The sequence below is a fragment of the Dipodomys merriami genome, unplaced genomic scaffold, assembly GCF_024711535.1.
Source record: "Dipodomys merriami isolate MVZ:Mamm:240054 unplaced genomic scaffold, mDipMer1.0.p SCAF_7, whole genome shotgun sequence".
NCBI classification, from domain to species: Eukaryota; Metazoa; Chordata; class Mammalia; order Rodentia; family Heteromyidae; genus Dipodomys; species Dipodomys merriami.
Genome location: NW_027206290.1, coordinates 52,189,268 through 52,200,126, shown reverse-complemented (window position 1 = coordinate 52,200,126; position 10,859 = coordinate 52,189,268). Strand labels below are relative to the sequence as shown.

General features: G+C 43.0%; 1 protein-coding gene across 3 annotated transcripts in view; it reads right to left on the bottom strand.

Moving 5' to 3' along the window:
• Nucleotides 1–1,065: 1,065 nt before the first annotated feature.
• The window catches only part of Foxa2 (forkhead box A2), a 38,526-nt gene continuing 28,732 nt past the window's right edge, over nt 1,066–10,859 (bottom strand). For 2 of the 3 annotated variants that reach the window (XR_011368710.1, XR_011368708.1), the window contains exon 3: nt 1,066–2,118. The gene's annotated coding sequence lies outside the window, so the exon portion shown is untranslated. Of the gene's footprint in view, nt 2,119–10,534; nt 10,703–10,859 lie in introns of all 3 variants that reach the window. The other variant, XR_011368709.1, reaches the window with a different exon arrangement.

The following is a 10,859-nucleotide window of genomic DNA, read 5'->3' as shown; positions in this document are numbered from 1 at the left end:
TGGAAGGCTCAGGCAGAGGATCTCAAGTTTGAGGCCAGCCCAGGCTATGTAGTAAGACTCTATCTCAAAGAAAAGGAAAAAATCCAAAACCCCAACCCATATGTGTGTGTGTGTGTGTGCATATATATGTGTATGTGTGTACATATATATGTGTGTGTGTGTGTGTGTGTATGCCAATATATTAGCTGGTTAATTGGAAGTTAGAGTCTCAAAGATTTGTCTTTGTACCAGGATTCTCAAATCTCCTAGCCTCCTGACTAGCTAGGATTTCAGGCATGAGCCACTAGCACCGGTATGTAAAGTGTATCCTTTTATAGGTACTACCAATGGTGGTAGTAACAGTGGGAAAAGAAGGTAGTGATTATACAGGTAGAGTTAACATTTCCAACTCTTCTACTTGTTAACCTTATAACTTGCCTTAGGCAGAGACTTTAACCAGGAGTTGAAGTGAGAAAATAGAAAGCAGGAATGTAAGCAATGCACTGTTTTAATATACTCTGTTCATCAAAATGATCATCATAAAATACAAAGGTGAAGTGTGGGGCATAAGAATTCCAGATTTTAGGCCTGGGAAGGTGGCTCAGTGGTAGAGCGCTTGCCTTGCATGCATGAGGCCCTGGGTTCGATTCCTCAGCACCACATAAGCAGAAAAAAAAGCCGAAAGTGGCACTGTGGCTCAAGCAGTAGAGCACTAGCCTTGAGCTGAAGAGCTGAGGGATAGCACCCAGAGTTCAGGCCCCACAACCAGACCCCCCCCCCCAAAAAAAAGAATTCCAGATTTTAGATCTAAGGAGACCATAGAGACCTGACAACAGGTACTGATGGGGGAAGGTACAGGCTAAACAATTTGCCACTGAGTCAAATAAACACTATAATCAGAATACTGGTGTTGGATTAGAAAGAAACATTGTCAGTGACAAATTTACTGAAGTTGACAACTGGGCTATGGTTCTGTAAAAGTATGTTTGGCGGGTTTTTTTGTGTTTTGTTTTTTAAAAATATATATTCAAAAGTAGTTAGGACTGAAGACCCATGATGTCTTCATGGATACTTACTTCAAAGTACTGCAAACACGAAATGTTATTTATTCAAAATAATACAATTTAACTGTGATCAATGAAATTATTTCAAGATGAAAATCTTTTGGAAATACAATCTTGCAAGCATGTCATTGTAAGTGTATATTTAACACAATAAGCTTTGTTTAATTACAGAATATGGGGAGCAGCAGAAAAAAAAAACATGATTTTTTTCCAGGCCCTGCAAAAACCCTCTATAGACCGGATCCTTATGAAAATGTCAGCTCTAAATATCACTTGACAGATGGTTTTTCCAGGCTTCTTATTGGGGCAGACATCAAGCAGACTTCTTGCTTCAGATAGCATCTTCCATGATAGGGGAAGGCCCCTGAAGACACACACCTGTCAATCATTTCCAACACAACAATCTCCATTTTCCCCAGGATCCTTCCAACCAGCACTGAGAACATACTCCCTTTCATTCATGCTAAGCGCGTGCTTTTCCACTGTTTGGCTGAGCCAAGTCTCTTCTGCATCCAGTTTTAGATCTGTCAGTTGGTGGTGGTTCAGGGAGCTCCATTATTTCTTCTCTTTCTCATAGTGCATAGAATGAAAGGAGAGAGAGGAACTTAACCTGGGTCATTGGTTGCCATCAGAGATGCGGGAGGCAATGACTCAGACAATCAAAAGAAATGAATAATACCTACTCTTTTTGTGGAGGACAGGGGTAACTGTACTTAGGGCTCCATGCCTTCCCATAGCTTTTTTGCCCAACGCTGGCACTCTACTATTTGAGCCATGGCTCCACTCCTGGCTTTTTGCTGGTTAGTTGGAAATAAGGGTCTTATAGACTTTCTTGCCTGGGCTGGCTTCAAACAGCAATCTTGACATCACAGCCTCTGGAGTAGCTAGGATTACAGGCATAAGCCACCAACACTTGAATTATAATTTCCACTCTTACAACAAAATCTCAGAAGAGTGACACATTGAAAGTTGAATTATTACACTCAGATGGGTGGGTATCCTCCAAGTGATGGTTCAGATTCAGCATCCTTGATATTGAGGTTATTGTCCTCAGCATGGATACAACACAGTGTCACTGTTAAGGAAGAAAGAGGTGTTGGAATATAAAGATTCACAAGTCCCACATGTGTCCCACGGTGGCCTCTATTGTATTAGCCCACAGGATACAATGTGACATTTACAGCCCTTCATCAAGAAGTGAAGGCTAAAGCCTGGTGGTGGCATAGTAAAGGGGATCCATATGTCTTCCAAGGCTGAGTTTAAAAGGTCATAATAGCTTCAACCTGGCTCTTTACTGCTCTGTCTTTAAATACTCACCCTTCAGACATAGCCAGTAGCCATATCAATTGGCCTGCAAGCCTTTCAGAGGAGCCACTAAACATGGGGCCATTGTTCTACTTTTGTTAGTTGGGGTAGCATAGCCATCCTGGTCTGTCCTGTTCAATTCCTGATTTGCAAAGGGGTAAAAAATTATTAATATTGCTTTAAGCCACTAGGTCTTAAGCCATAGAGGGTTTAAGCACCGGTACATAGAATGGTTATGCTGCTAGTCTCTGCCAGTTCTGTAGGCTGCATGAATTCCTGCATAAATTGCTCACTAGGACTCCCAGATTCTCTGCTAGGAGAAAAGTTATTACCATTGCTATCACTATTACAGTCATGGCATCTGTAAGACAAAGGAGAAATTACACAGAGCTTGAAAAGTATTAGAGCAAGATGTGGGGAGTTCATTAATGATATACTATAAGACTGGGAACTGAAGGGAGATGCTACCATTCTAAACAAGATGTAGACCAACTAGGCAAGGTGAGAAGTGGTTGCTTGAATTTGTCAAGGACTCTTAACTTATAGGAAAGGGATCTGCTGAAAGAAACTGTGGTCTATCAACTACCAAGTGAGACCCAGCAAATAAAGAGCTGGGGAAATAAATGCACAACTCTGTCTCTTCTCAGGGATCTCCTCTCTGGCTTTCCACTGATAGTTTCTTATTGGTTAAACCCAATAGGAAATCAAAGAGATTGGGAACCTGAATGACACAATACATGAGTATCAAATCCCCCCCAAGGGACAAAGTAGAGTGATAAAAGTGGAGAATGCATTCATAGGTGGAAATACAAACATCCAGTACATTTATCACCATCACCATCATAATCATCACCATCATCACATCACTATCACTATCATCATAATTATCATTATGATCATCACCATCATTATCTTTATTATCATCATCCCAATCATCATCACCATCACCATCACTATCACCATCACCATCATAATCATTATTTCCTTTATTACCCTAAATGTGCACACTACTTTGGATTTTCAAAATGATTCCTCATGCTTCCTTTATTTCCTCCTGTAACCCCCCCCCAAAAATATCCCCTACATTTAACCCAAAGTTAACTGATGAGTGATAAAATAATCTGTGGATGATTGTACAAATATCTTACAACACCTACTCTATACTCTGGGTTTAGGAACCTGAGGACCAAGGACAAAATTCTGAGTTGAATATGTCAGACATCAGAAGCCAGATACAAAGAGCTGGGTAGGGCTGTATGTGGAGGCTGCCATGCTCAAGGTAAGCCTTCGTGAGGGCAGATCAGGAACACTTGAGAGAGACAGAGAGCTCTCCCATGTGCTGGAAATCGTATGAAGAAAAGCTCTAGAGGTGAGGAAAGAGCAAGCTTTGCAGGCCGAAACTATTTTGGGTTTTTTGGTGCATAGAATTTAGAGATGGGGAGTAAGTTGTAAAGCAGAAGAAGTGACATGATGGTATTGCGACAAGTCTGGAAAAGCAATATGAGACATCCATACACAGCACACACAGTATAGGGAAATTATAGATGTTTGAAGCATGGAAAGAGATAGGGTAACTGTCAGAAGCATTGAGTTTACCACAGTGGGTAAGATCAATGGACTGAGCAGACACCAAGTGGGAACATGATGTATGGGGCCATTGTTCTACTTCTGTTAGTAAAAATTTGACTTGTGGGGTGAAAATAGAGCCAGCAAAAATGGTGTACAACAGGTTGACAGTGTGAGAGCCGAGAGTAAAAGAAGAAGAAGGAGGAGGAGGAGGAGGAGGAGGAGGAGGAGGAGGAGGAGGAGGAGGAGGAGTAGGAAGAGGAGGAGGAGGAGGAGGAGGAGGAGGAGGAGGAGGAGGAGGAAGAGGAGGAGGAGGAGAAAGAGGAGGAGGAAGAGGAGAGGGAGGGGGAGGAGAGGGGGGAAGAGAGGGGGGAGGAAAGAGGGCACAGCCGTTAGGTCATGCCAACCAGAGCAAGAGAGTCTGTGGACTCATACCTCCAATTAACCACCAAAAGCCAAAGAAAGAAAAGGAGAGAAAAAAGAAAAAGAAAAAGCTTCTCCTAGCCAGTCTTCCTGGGTCCATGTTGCCTTCTGCCGGAAGTTCGTCAGTACTTATGAAGTAACTGCTCTGTGCTAGACGTCAGCCTTGACCATGCAGGCATGGCAGATAAGAGAGTGCCATTGGTACCAACAGTAGGAACTCAAGAGTAGGAGCTGGCCATGTTTCCTTCTGCCTCAAAAGTCCTTCTCTTCTACTATGCCTAGAAATTCCACAGTTATTCTTCAAAACCATGACTCCCCACGAATTAAACCACTCGTCCCTGACTCTACAGTGCATATTGCTCATTGTTCTGGCACCTTCTGTAAGTGACAACCAGGATTTATGGGGATAATAAAAAACTTTTATACTCCTAAGAGCATGTGAAAAGTCTCTTGATAGTTTTGCTGAAGCTGTTAGGTCAACCCATTAACAATGTCATTTTGATAAGTTAAAAATCTGTAAAACAGCAGCAGTTTGTCTTTATTAAAACTCATTATTAATCCTGACAGTTTGTTAAATAGAGCATCCTGCCCACCACCACCACCACCCCTTATCCTCAACCTTAGGGAATCCTAGGGAGCTTATTAAGCTGGAAGACTCTGAATGCAGTCCCTGGGCTCACCTGGTCTTGGTCATGACTTTGATCTTGACCTTCAGACTTCACTCACTGGACCTAAGCAGTAAGTATGGGGGTGGGAGGGGTGCTCCTGAGACTGGGGGAATTAATATGGCCTCTGGGGTCAAGCTGACTTAGGTTGGAATTGAGTCTTTTCTGTGGTAGCCTGAGGCCTTGGATGAGGATCAAAGCTCTACAAAATTGGCCTTTCTTCTGAGTTCAAGTAGAAAAGCAAGGGCTGGCTCTTGGGTTCCTGGGAGGACTGAATGGGAAAGTGACTAGAAAACTCCTTACGAGCATTGATAACGTATGCCTCTACTCCTACTCTGGAGGTAGAGCTCTGAGGATTATCCTTTGAAGTCAGTCAGGGAAGGAAAGTCAGAGTCTTCTCTCCAATGAACCACCAAAAAGCTTGAAGTGGAGCTGTGACTCAAGGGGTAAACCACTAGCCTTGAGTAAAAAGCTCAGGGATAACACTCAGGCCCTGAGTTCAATTCCTACAAACACACACACACACACACACACACACACACACACACACACACACACACACACACACACACACACACACACACACACACACACACACACACACACACACACACACACACAGGAAAAGAAAGGAAAGAAAAGGAGAGGAGAGGAGAGGAGAGGAAAGGCAAAGCACCATCTCCCAGATGTGGTGTGATCTCCCTGCTACCCACCAATGGGCAAAAATAAACTAAAATCTCACAGAACTTTCATTTCCTCAACAAGTATGTATTGTGTGACTATGCGCCAGGCATTGTTTACAACAGTGACTTAAACAGAGACCATCCTTATTCTCAGCCTAGAGACCGGAAGCAGATGAGAAGAAAAATAGGAGTAAAATATCCAGTCACGAGTGCTATGGGAGTTAAGGTAAATAGAGGCAAAATTAGGTCCCCCTCTGCAGGCTCAAGGTTCCCAAAACAGTTCTTGGCCAAGACTATTCTCAATGAACACAGCAAAGACCCAAGGTGCCCCTCTTCCTTCTTTGTCATGATTTGGAGTTGTCCTTGGGTATCTGTGGCCAGACCTCACGAGCATTTTCCCAATGCTTTCATCACACTTGTATCTCTTTGGGTGGGGGAAGGAGGAGGATGCCAATACTGGGGCTTGAACTAGAAAGTTCAGGCATGATGCAAAGGGTATCTGTCATCTTTTTAGCTAAGTCAATTGTCCCAACGGTATTACAAGGGAAGTGATGACATCCTCTAATTCTGCGGGGTTTTATTTTTAAGTAGATCCAAAAGTGTTAAGGAAATGTTCAAAGTCACCACAGCCTGATATAGTACTGGAAATGACTTTTTGAATTTTTCTTTGTGTTATGGGTTGAATTATCCCCTCACAAAGTCATGTTGAAGTCCTAAGTGCTGGTACTTCCCTATGTGAATTGGAAATCAGATGTGTAGACACAATCCGGGTAAAAAGAATCCACAAACGTAGGCTATCACAGTATGATTAGTGTCCTTGTGACCAAGAGAACTGTGGGCACAGAGGCAGAATGCATAGACAGCATATGCTGTGAAGATACAGACATGGAAGAAATCACAAGAAACAGGAGACTGGGGGAACACAGCTATTAACCAAAGATTGTCAATGAGCCATCAGAAGCTGGGAGAGAGGTCAAAACAGGTTCCCTCTCATGGTTTCCCACCAACATCTTAATTTTAAACTCTAGTATTTGGCAACAACAAATATCTGTTCTTTCTTGTGGTCCAGTTTGTGACCCTTAATGACAGCAGTCCTTGAAAGCTAATAGACTATGTTTCCAGACATATTGTTTCATCCACTGATTGGTCATGGCGAACACAGGGAGAAATCACTTCCTGTGGGTTTGTCTGTCCTTATAGTATGTCAGGAACTCTTTGCAGAATAATGCCATTTTCACCCCTGTACTCTTAGTTTATAACTAATGCTGTTACAGAGTAAATGCTCAAGCTAACAAATGTTAAAGTAGTGTAATTTTTTTCACAGGGGTATGCAGATACTAGGTCTTGGACCCAGGGCCTGGGCACTGTCCCTGAGCTTTGGGGCTCAAAGCTAGTGCTCTACCACTTTGAGCTACAGATCCATTTCTGGCTTTTTAGTAGTTAGTTGGAGATAAGAGTCTCATGGCCTTTCCTGCCTGGGCTGGTTCTGAACCACAATACTCATATCTCAGCCTTCTAAGTAGCTAGGATTACAGATATGAACCATCCATGCCAGACAGTAGTACAGCGTTTTTTTTTTTTCCAAGTTTAGCATTTTAAACACAGTTTGTTGCAAACTTAAGTTTCAGAGTATATTTGATTTGTGCTGGGGAAGTGGGGAGTTGGGTATAGAGACTTGAACTTGGAAAACACTAAGGATGAGGAAAGCCCAGAACCACGCATGTCCTCTGTGTGTGCACGCGGGCACATGTGCAGGTCCTGAGGCTTGAATTCAGGACCTGGGCTTTTTTGCTCTACTGCTCTGCCACTTGAGTAATACCTTCACTTCTGGCCTTTTGCTGGTTAATTGGAGATAGGAGTCTCACCGACTTTTCTGCCTGGGTTCCCTTTAACTGCTATCCTCAGATCTTAGCCCTGAGTAGCTAGGATTACAGGCATGAACACCAATTCCAATGTCAAATAGCTTTTTTAAAGGAATAAATGATCATCTGCTTATGAAAAAAATAACCGAACACATCATGTTGTACAAAATAAATATGCTTGGGAAAGAACACAGGGACATAGCCAATATCCCTGTACATTACAAAGAACTCTGTTAGAATAACACACATAGTGATTTAGTACATGGCAGAGCCTGGTGGCCTGGAAGCTTCCCAACTCTTCCCCTCCATCTGTGTCCTAGAAGGAAGAAGTCCAAGGAGAGACAATAAGACCTCAAAATAAAGATCTAAGAGACCAACCCATTTCTGAGCTTGTCCCAAAAATGCTGCTTAGAAGAAGTAAAAAATTACAACTAATGGTATAAATTTCAGCATTCCTTTTTAATACTTCCTTACAGAAACACCCCACCTACATGAGTCCTGCTATTAAACCTATCCCTCAGTGGTCATTACTAATCAAAACAAAATCATCCTGCAAGCTGCTCCTCCCCATTTCTGAGCAGGGCAAATGTCTTACCACTCACAGGTGCCTCCCAAGATTCCCAACTACCCATAAAAGCTGATAATTGACAAAGGCCAGCCTACTTGGGCACACAGAGCTGGTGCTCAGCTGTAACAAGTAGGCAGGAAGCTGGCCTGGTCAGAGCCACTCCTGGACAACCTGGGACCCTTACAGTGATCCGGCTGCTGTTTTCAGGCCCCAACTCTGTCAAGAGAATCTTGTGATCTACCATGGAGAGTGTCAATATTTCCTGTGAGTGATTGTTTTAAAGGTGATAAGAATTTAGCCAGCTCTGCCTGTTTAAGGAGGAACTCAGTGGCCATGTCTAGCTATCTGGCAAAAGTTCTTGGTGTTTATAAGAAAATCAGCTTTACGCCCCAAAGGGCAATGTTCCCAATGCAGAGACCAGAGGCCACAAGGGAAAAAAAAGAGAGTGAAGTGTGTTGGGCCGAAAGCTGCAGGTGCACATTGGGATCCCAGCACCTGCTTTTGATGATCCTTGAGCCCCACTTGAGACAAATTCTTAAGATAGTCATAAAATCCATAGCAACCTTGTTGAAGTTAGGACTTGCTCTGCTATTCTGAATCAAGAGGTAGGGCAGGAGAAACAGGTTGGATTTCTTTCACAGGGCAGCCAAAAGAATGTGAGTCCCATTGGTCAATTCCAAGAGCCAACTGTTGGCTCCCCATTGGCTTTGCCGACACTCTGTTTTGTCCCAACGTTCTATAACAGGAAATAAATCCAAAACACATCACCAATTTCATTCATTTCCAGAACATTGTGAGAAGCCAACTTTAGTTTACAATGTCTGGGGAACTATTTTGCCACATGAATCATGGAGTGGAAGGGTAAGAGAAGGAGAGGATAAGAGAAGGGGAGGGATAAGAGGAGGAAAGGGAATGGGAAGGAAGAGGCAGGCAGGAGAAATCAAAATCTTATTTAAGACAATGAGGATGAAATGTAGCCACTTTAAGTCAATTCTGCCTGAGATCAAGAAAGACAAGATGGCTGCCTATGCTGGTGATGTGATCTCAGAGGCCTGTGGCCTCAGAACTGTGGTCTGAAGGGTAGATGACTGGGAAAAACCAAGCAACTCTCCTTGTACTGCTCCTCTAATATGATCTGAACTGAACAGCATCTAAATGTAAGGGAGTTAGAAGGAAGACAACTCTCCCCATGAAGGTAGGTGAGTGGCTTTTTGAGCAGCTGACCTCAGGAAGCAGAATGAGTACCAGAGAACAATGATAAGATAGAGAACAAGGAAAAGAAAAGTCAGGGAAACATTACTGGGAAGGTTATTCAGGGCAGCAAGGGCTTCAGCCCACTAGGTGCAGTACAGTGGAATGATTGCTGGAAATGTCCCCAAAGGATTTGGGAAAGAGGAAGCATGGTCCCCATTCCTTAGGGTTAAGACTGTTCTGAGTAGTATCCTGGCCACACATATAAAGGGCCTATACGTATATGTATTCATATGTATTCATATACATGTATATATGTGTGTATATCTATTCTTCACTGTATACTTGAGCCAGGTAGGCAGCACTGCCCAAGTGCAAAAGTCAGCATTCTGTGCCAAGTTTAGATGCTTTGGAATTGAAGAGATGATACTGGAGTTACCTCCAATATCCCCGAAGTTAGGATACCTATAAAGTCACCACCCAAAAAATTATTTTTCTTGCTTGAAAATATATTCTCAGGTGGGCACCAGTGGCTCATGCCTGTAATCCTAGCTCCTTGGGAGGCTAAAATCTGAGGATTGCAGTTTGAAGTCAGCCAGAGCAGGAGACTCTTATCTCCAATAAACTACTCAGAAGAAGCTGGAAGTGGCGCCTCGGTTCAAGTGGTAGAGTACTAGCCTTGAACAAAAGAAGCTCAAGGACAGTATCCAGGCCCAGAGTTCAAGCCCCAGAACTGGACGGGGGAGAGGGGAGGGGATATATATATTTATATAATATTATATATATGCACACATATATTCTCAGCTGAGAGCCAATGGCTCACACCTGTAATCTTAGCTACTCAGGAGGCTGAGATCCCATTTAGAAGCCAGCCTGGCAGACAAAAATCTCAGCTATGATTATCTTCAATTAACTAGCAAAAACAGCCCGAAGTAGAGGTGTGGCTCAAGTGATAGAGCACATATCAGCCTTGAGTGAAAAAGCCAAACGAGTACAAATCCCAATACTGGGACAAAAGAAAAAAAAAAAAAAAAAAAAAGCAACCTCCAGGGAGATCTTTGACAGTCCAAGTGCAGCCTAAATTCCCACCCTCCACCTCAGCTGTCATCTGCACCTCCAACCTCCTTTTTGCTGCTGATCTAGCAGGAGGCAGGACAAGCCAGCCTGAACAGCGTCTTTCCCAAGGCATCTCCCGACAGGCCCCCAAAAGTGACAGACGTCTTCTCACCTCCAATTGCCAAGTCTGACGTTCCAATGTCAAAGAACCATCCTTTTTTTTTCCTTTTCCTTTGTTTTTTTTTTTTTTATTAGCAGAAAGAGCCATGCAGACCCTTATTTTCAGTATTGTCCTTACAGCTGAGCTGAACATAGATGCAATTCAGCTTATTTTCCCTAACTTGGAAGGAATAAATGTTAGTTATTGACAGTCTCTTCTCCTTGTTGATAGATTTGCAGGAAGGGAGCTTGAAGTATGAACTCCCCAAAGGTAATATAACTGAAGTGGGCTCTCCCAGAAGCAGCACTGATGTAATCCCTAAGGCATCATATATAAA